Raw genomic sequence first — 6,904 nt, forward strand, 5'->3', positions numbered from 1 at the left:
TCCAAATGCTTCAGACTATTGGTCAATTCAGTGGGATGCCTACCGAGGATCCCCACCTTCATCTTCGTCTATTCATGGAGATCAGTGATTCTTTCAAATTTCAAGGAGTAACTGAAGATGCTTTGCGCTTGAAATTATTCCCTTATTTTGTGCGAGACAGAGCTAGAACCTGGCTAAATTCTTTACCGGCAGGATCAGTCACAACATGGAATGATTTGACTGAAAAGTTCTTGAGCAAGTATTTTCCTCCCAATATGAATGCAAAGCTCCGGAATGAGATCAATTCTTTTCAACAGCAGGATGATGAATCTTTGTATGATGCATGGGAGAGATTTAAAGAATTAATCAGAAAATGTCCTCATCATGGTATTCTTCATTGCATTCAGATGGAGACTTTTTATAATGGTCTCAATGCTCAAACAAAGATGGTGGTGAATGCATCAGCAAATGGGGCTCTTCTTTCTAAGTCCTATAGCCAGGCTTATGAAATTCTTGAGACAATTGCTACCAACAACTATCAGTGGTCATCTTCTAGAGCTCAAACAGGGAAAAAGGTAGCTGGAATCTATGATGTGGACTCTATAACTTCGATGAAGACTCAACTAGCATCTATGGAGCATATGCTCAAGAATCTGAGCATGGGCAGTAATCAATCTAAGGAGCAATCCCTCAATTCACAGATTAATCAAACCAAGAATGTTTCTTGTGTATTTTGCGGTGAAGCTCATACTTATGATAGTTGTCCTTCAAATCCAGAATATGTCTTTTATATGAGAAATCAAAATAAGGATGGCCCTTACTCGAATACTTACAATCAGTCATGGAGGCAACATCCTAATTTTTTTTAGAGCAATCAAGGGGCAAATTCTATAACTTCAAATGGCAACGTAAAGTCTAATTATCCACCCGGATTTTCTCAACAAGCACCTCAGTCTAATTCACTTGAAAATATGTTGAAGGAGTACATCATCAAGAATGAAGCTAGTAGATCTCAAACTGAAGCTCTGGTCCAAAGTCAAGCGGCATTCTTAAGAAACTTGGAGAATCAGGTTGGGCAACTAGCTAATGAGCTAAGGAATAGACCCCATGGCACTCTCCTTAGTGACACCGAAAAGCCTAAGGTGGTTGGGAATGAGCATTGTAAAGCCATGACACTGAAAAGCGGAAAAGTTTTGTGGAACAATGCTACTGATGCCAAACATGATGTCTATATAAAACATATGTCTATATATTATTTTTTAAATTTTCTTTTTCTATATAAAAATATGGATGTTATACTTTTATTCAGAAAAAGAAAATTTGAAAAATAATGTATAGAAGTATGTTTTATTTGCACATCAAATTACGTGCAAAAAGTCAAAGCGACATGTATTTTGGAACGGAGGGAGTAGTTTTCACCGTATCGCGTCAGATTATCCGATTCAAAATTAATTATATTTTTTTGATTAATTTGTAAATGATTAATTAATTTAATTGTAGTTTGAATTATTTTTTTAACTGGTATGTTATATATTGATCGATGGCATATTAAAAATTATAGTTTTAAGACTTTAATATATATAGCTTATTTCTCTGTGTTATTTCATTTTAACCAAGTAAATTTTTTTGAAAATAAATCAAGGAAAATTTATAACTCAATTCTTTTTAGTAGGTCCCGTAAACGCTTCTTATTATTATCTGATTGACTTTTGATTAACAATATAGAATTTCCCTAAAATCAATTTTATATCACAAGTTATAATATTTCAATATCATATATCATTAAAATTACATCATTTAGATATATATTCTGACACCAAATTTGATGTCTTTGACATTATTCTTATATCTATATTTTTTTAAAATAGATTTAGTTACACGTCCAATTCTGAATTCATAAGTTTAAAATAAAAAATATTCTAAATAAGAATATTCTATTAATTACCTTATTTAGTGTTCTCCAAAATATTGTAATCTCCTTATAAATTTACTTTTATAATAATAAATTTTAATATGACATAGTCCATGTCGAAAGCCCATCAAAGTTTTGTTTCATAGATGCTCACAGAAATCTTAGTTTTTGAGCTTATTTCTCACATTCATTACTGAAAATTTCTATATATCGTATTAGTACTCTTTTAAACTATTAAGTTAGATTTATTTGTTCATTTTTATTCGGATATAAATTATATCCATTTTTTGGAAAGTGGAATCATGATTCGAGCCCTATTATTCAGATTCTTTTTCAATATATGAGAATTACCTGAAATAAAAACTTATCTTAAATAAATAAGATATTGAAAAGAATATAAATACAACAGTTTTAATGTATGTTGTTAATGCTTTTGAATAACATGTTGATTGCTTGTGTAGCTAAGTGGTGTAAGTGGTGCACATGAATTAGAGAGGTCTCGGATTCAATTCTTGTCAATAACATTTTTTTATATAAATGAGGAGGAGGTAGGTTCAGAGTTAGGCTCGGGTTCGGAATAAGGTAATTTATATGCTCAAGAGGGAGGTTTCGAGCCCTATTATTCAGATTCTTTTTCAATATATGAGAATTACCTTAAGGTAATTTATATGCTCAAGAGGGAGGTTTCGAGCCCTATTATTCAGATTCTTTTTCAATATATGAGAATTACCTGAAATAATAACTTATCTTAAATAAATAAGATATTGAAAAAAAATATAAATACAACAGTTTTAATGTATGAGGTTAATAAGAATTACCTGAAATAATAACTTATCTTAAATAAATAAGATATTGAAAAGAATATAAATACAACAGTTTTAATGTATGTGGTTAATGCTTTTGAATAACATGTTGATTGCTTGTGTAGCTCAAGTGGTTTAAATGGTGCACATGAATTAGAGAGGTCTTGGGTTGAATTTTTGTCACTAACATATTTTTTATTTGCTCAGGTGGGAGGTTTAGCACGAACCCGTTGTGCTATTATATATAGAAGTAGATTGTTATGCCACTTTTAAAAATACTATCATTTTCTTTGAGTGCTCTTGCTTGTTTCATTGATTTTCTTAATAAATCTCCCTCTCTGGACAATTCTTAGATCTATATCACCGAAACTTTTGATTTTTGTTCTTATCCGCTTCTAGAGGGCTTTTTGAATTTGTGAGTGGATTGATAATCTCCTAGTGTTGGTTCGTAGTGCAGTTCTAATCGTTTTAGTTTGCAGTTGGATTTTCTCCCGTGTGTTATAATTATAGTTTATAGATATTGGATGTATAAATTTTGTGGTATCCATTAATTTTATTTTTCATATTTAATTAAATTTAAAAATTTATTCTAGTATCTAAAAGAATGATAATACTTTTATGGTAGTAAAACCATACATGGTGTTCTTCATTGTGTACAACTGTTAACTTATCCAAAATATCAAAATTTTGTAATGTGGGTTTTTATGGCATTGAAATATTATATTTTTATTCCATATTTATAAACCACAAAAGTAAACTTATGTTACACATTTTTAAATATATAAGTTCTTTGAGAAGGAAAATAATGCTATTTAGTTATAATTTTCTAGAAATACATGTGCGGCTTACATTTTATTATTTACGTCTTACACAATTGATGCATTATAAAGTGGGTCCTCTTAAAAAAGCATGTGGGCGTGCCTACAAAGATAACATACAAAAAGTCTATGATTTGCATGAAAAAATAGATTTATCAATTGATGGTAGAAACTAGAACTACAAGTTTTGTCTGCTTTAAAAGATTATAATTTAGAGTTGTATTGTTCGTGGCCTTTCACCTTCATCATTATGTGTTATGGTCCATATCTCAATTAAATCATAACCGATTTAAAATAAATCGATAATTCATAACAAAAGTATATAGGATTACTTAATTGATTCACATATACTTGTTCGAGCACATAAAAAGAATATAAATTGTTTCCACTTCATCATTTAAAAACTTGAACATTATTAAAGACTTTAAAAATAACCAAACTTAATATCTAGACTGAGTGATGCATTCTTGACCGCAATGATCAATAACACATTTTTGTAGCATATCCCAATCTGCAAAATACAAAGAAAAAAATTATCAGTCATTTTTTTACAATGATTTCATCAATACATAAAATATTACACACACATATATATAAGTTAATCCTATTCAAAATAAATTAACAGTACACACACACACATATTAATACTGAAAATGATTGAATAGATTTTTTTGTTACCCGAGTCAATAAATTTGGAGCAAGTAGATTGAGCACAAGTGGAGGTGCATACACGAACATCATTCGATACAGTCGGGGTGTCTTTACAGTTTAAAAGACATTTAGCTAAACAAATAGGTGTTTGCCATCCTTTTCCCTTGCACATTGCTGTGCAAGTGATGATGCATGTTGGTGAAAAGTTTTTTGACTCGTTTAAACTAACATTACTATAATCAGCTGATGCAATCATCATAGACTTCAAAACTATAAAGATAGTAATCATTTTCATGACACTGTTTATTGCCATTGTTACTACTATCTCTATTCAATTTTTTCGTGTATTATATGAGATGACTTTTCTAGTTGGTGTGAATATGACATAGTCTTTTACGATATTTATAGGCTATGTGAAAAATCTATTTAATACATTAGATATTATTTCATATTTAATATCTATATGATATCCTAAATAACATGAAATCACAAAGACCGTTATTCATATCCAAACAGTATCAAATATTCAACCTCTATGCCATTTATTACATATTGATTATGTTAGTATATCTAAAAAAATACAATAGTTTGACAACTAGCACGATTGGATAGCTGATAAGCGTGCATTTTATCTTAATATTGTCCCTGTATTTTAGTTGTTTTGTACTTAATTGGATTTTTATTTAATAAATATTAATGTTTTATTGTAGGATACAAGGAATTCTAATTAAATATAGATTGGAGTTTAAATAGCAAGAATTGGAGTTTAATTCGAATAAAATTCGGATTTTAAGGCCAGCTACGCAACATTAACTGTTTGGGCCAAATCTGGAGATCTGTAAGTCCAAATCAGGTGATTCAAGAGCCCACGCGAAGCTTAGAACAAGGCCTTTAATTCAGAGGTGGACTTGCATTTTTATCCCTGTCTAATCAGCCCAGAATCAGGGTCAAAAAGTCAACTGTGAATTTCCTCTTTTGGAATTTTATTCTGATTCGGAAATCTCCTTGAATTTTCATTAATTCATTAAAAATACTTTTAATATAGAGATTAGGGTTTAGTATTCAGACCTAGTGAGAGAGAGACACGGTACGAGATAGAGGAGGAGGCACAAGCATAGAGGGAAAGAAGAAGCGAGACGGAAGAGATTTCAGCCATTGAAGACATTCAGTGGATTTGTTCCTTCATCTTTTTGTTTAGAATTCTCTCCTTAACTCTTGTTATCATGAACATGTGTTTCTTATTCTTGGTTGATGTTGATATTTTGAGTATGAACTAATTTTATAAAGTTGGGATTTTTATAGAACCCTAGCATGAGGATTTTGGTGTTTTGTTAAGAATATTGTATGCAATTTCATGGTTTACTCATTCGAGTGTTATTCTTGTTAATACTTGCTATTGTCTGATCAACTCTAGTGGGTTATCGAGTTAATTATAATAGTGATAAGGTTATGATTAATTGACACAAGACTTGAATGGTGCATGATTATATCTCTTTGATTATAATTTAGTTGCGGTATAGACATATATTGTGACCATGCATAGCTTTGTGAATTGATGCTTAATTGGATTCCGAATATTAAATTGGCATAGACATATGTTAGTTTATTTGTAGGAATTATACCATAGTGATTTCGAGAGAAGCCTATGACCATTGAATTCTAGCTAGTAAATTGTGATTTGCTGCAATATTTCGCAACTCTTTTACCGATATTCTTGTGTTAGGAGTAAGTAATTATCATGACTAATCTTCTCATATTTGAAACTCGTTAAGCTCTTTAGTATAAATTTAGTTTTAATATAAAAAAAACCATCAACAATTTATTGTGTTCGATAACTAGACTGTTAGATATTATTTATGATTGATACGTTTAAATAGTCCTTGAGGAACAATATCTGGTATTTATTACTATATTACTTGTTTGTGATTGTGTACACTTGCACATTAATATTTTACACAACAAGTTTTTGACGCCGCTGCCGGGGACTGTTTAGTTATTAATTGGGAATTTGATATTCTTACAGTTTGGTTTTTGTTACTTCTGTTCTAACGGGAGTAATTTTTTGTGTTCATCAGGCCTCTTTGTGCATGAGCGAAAGACACCCACCCAGTGGTATTTGCCTTTGATCCTGAAATTGAGCGAACATTCAATAGAAGAAGAAAAGCACAACGCAAGATCAAGCAAACACAAGTAGTTGTGGGTGACAATGTTAATAATGGAGACATTCCTATTGTTCCAGCGGGTGCATTTATTGTGGATGATAAAGATCGTGCAATTCGGCAATATGCGGCACCCCGTTTCGAAGAATTAAATTCGGGGATCATAAGACCAAATATTCAAGCAACACAGTTTGAGTTGAAGCCAGTCATGTTCCAAATGCTTCAGACTATTGGTCAATTCAGTGGGATGCCTACCGAGGATCCCCACCTTCATCTTCGTCTATTCATGGAGATCAGTGATTCTTTCAAATTTCAAGGAGTAACTGAAGATGCTTTGCGCTTGAAATTATTCCCTTATTTTGTGCGAGACAGAGCTAGAACCTGGCTAAATTCTTTACCGGCAGGATCAGTCACAACATGGAATGATTTGACTGAAAAGTTCTTGAGCAAGTATTTTCCTCCCAATATGAATGCAAAGCTCCGGAATGAGATCAATTCTTTTCAACAGCAGGATGATGAATCTTTGTATGATGCATGGGAGAGATTTAAAGAATTAATCAGAAAATGTCCTCATCATGGTAT

General features: G+C 31.4%; 2 non-coding genes across 2 annotated transcripts; both read right to left on the reverse strand.

Annotated features, from left to right (window-relative positions):
- Positions 1-263: 263 nt before the first annotated feature.
- On the reverse strand, positions 264-370 carry LOC135148147 (small nucleolar RNA R71). Its single transcript, XR_010286039.1, has one exon. It is a non-coding gene; the product is annotated as a small nucleolar RNA R71 (small nucleolar RNA).
- A 6,427-nt stretch (positions 371-6,797) lies between these two features.
- On the reverse strand, positions 6,798-6,904 carry LOC135148148 (small nucleolar RNA R71). The gene has a single exon (XR_010286040.1). It is a non-coding gene; the product is annotated as a small nucleolar RNA R71 (small nucleolar RNA).

The sequence above is a fragment of the Daucus carota genome, chromosome 7 (genome assembly GCF_001625215.2).
Source record: "Daucus carota subsp. sativus chromosome 7, DH1 v3.0, whole genome shotgun sequence".
NCBI classification, from domain to species: Eukaryota; Viridiplantae; Streptophyta; class Magnoliopsida; order Apiales; family Apiaceae; genus Daucus; species Daucus carota.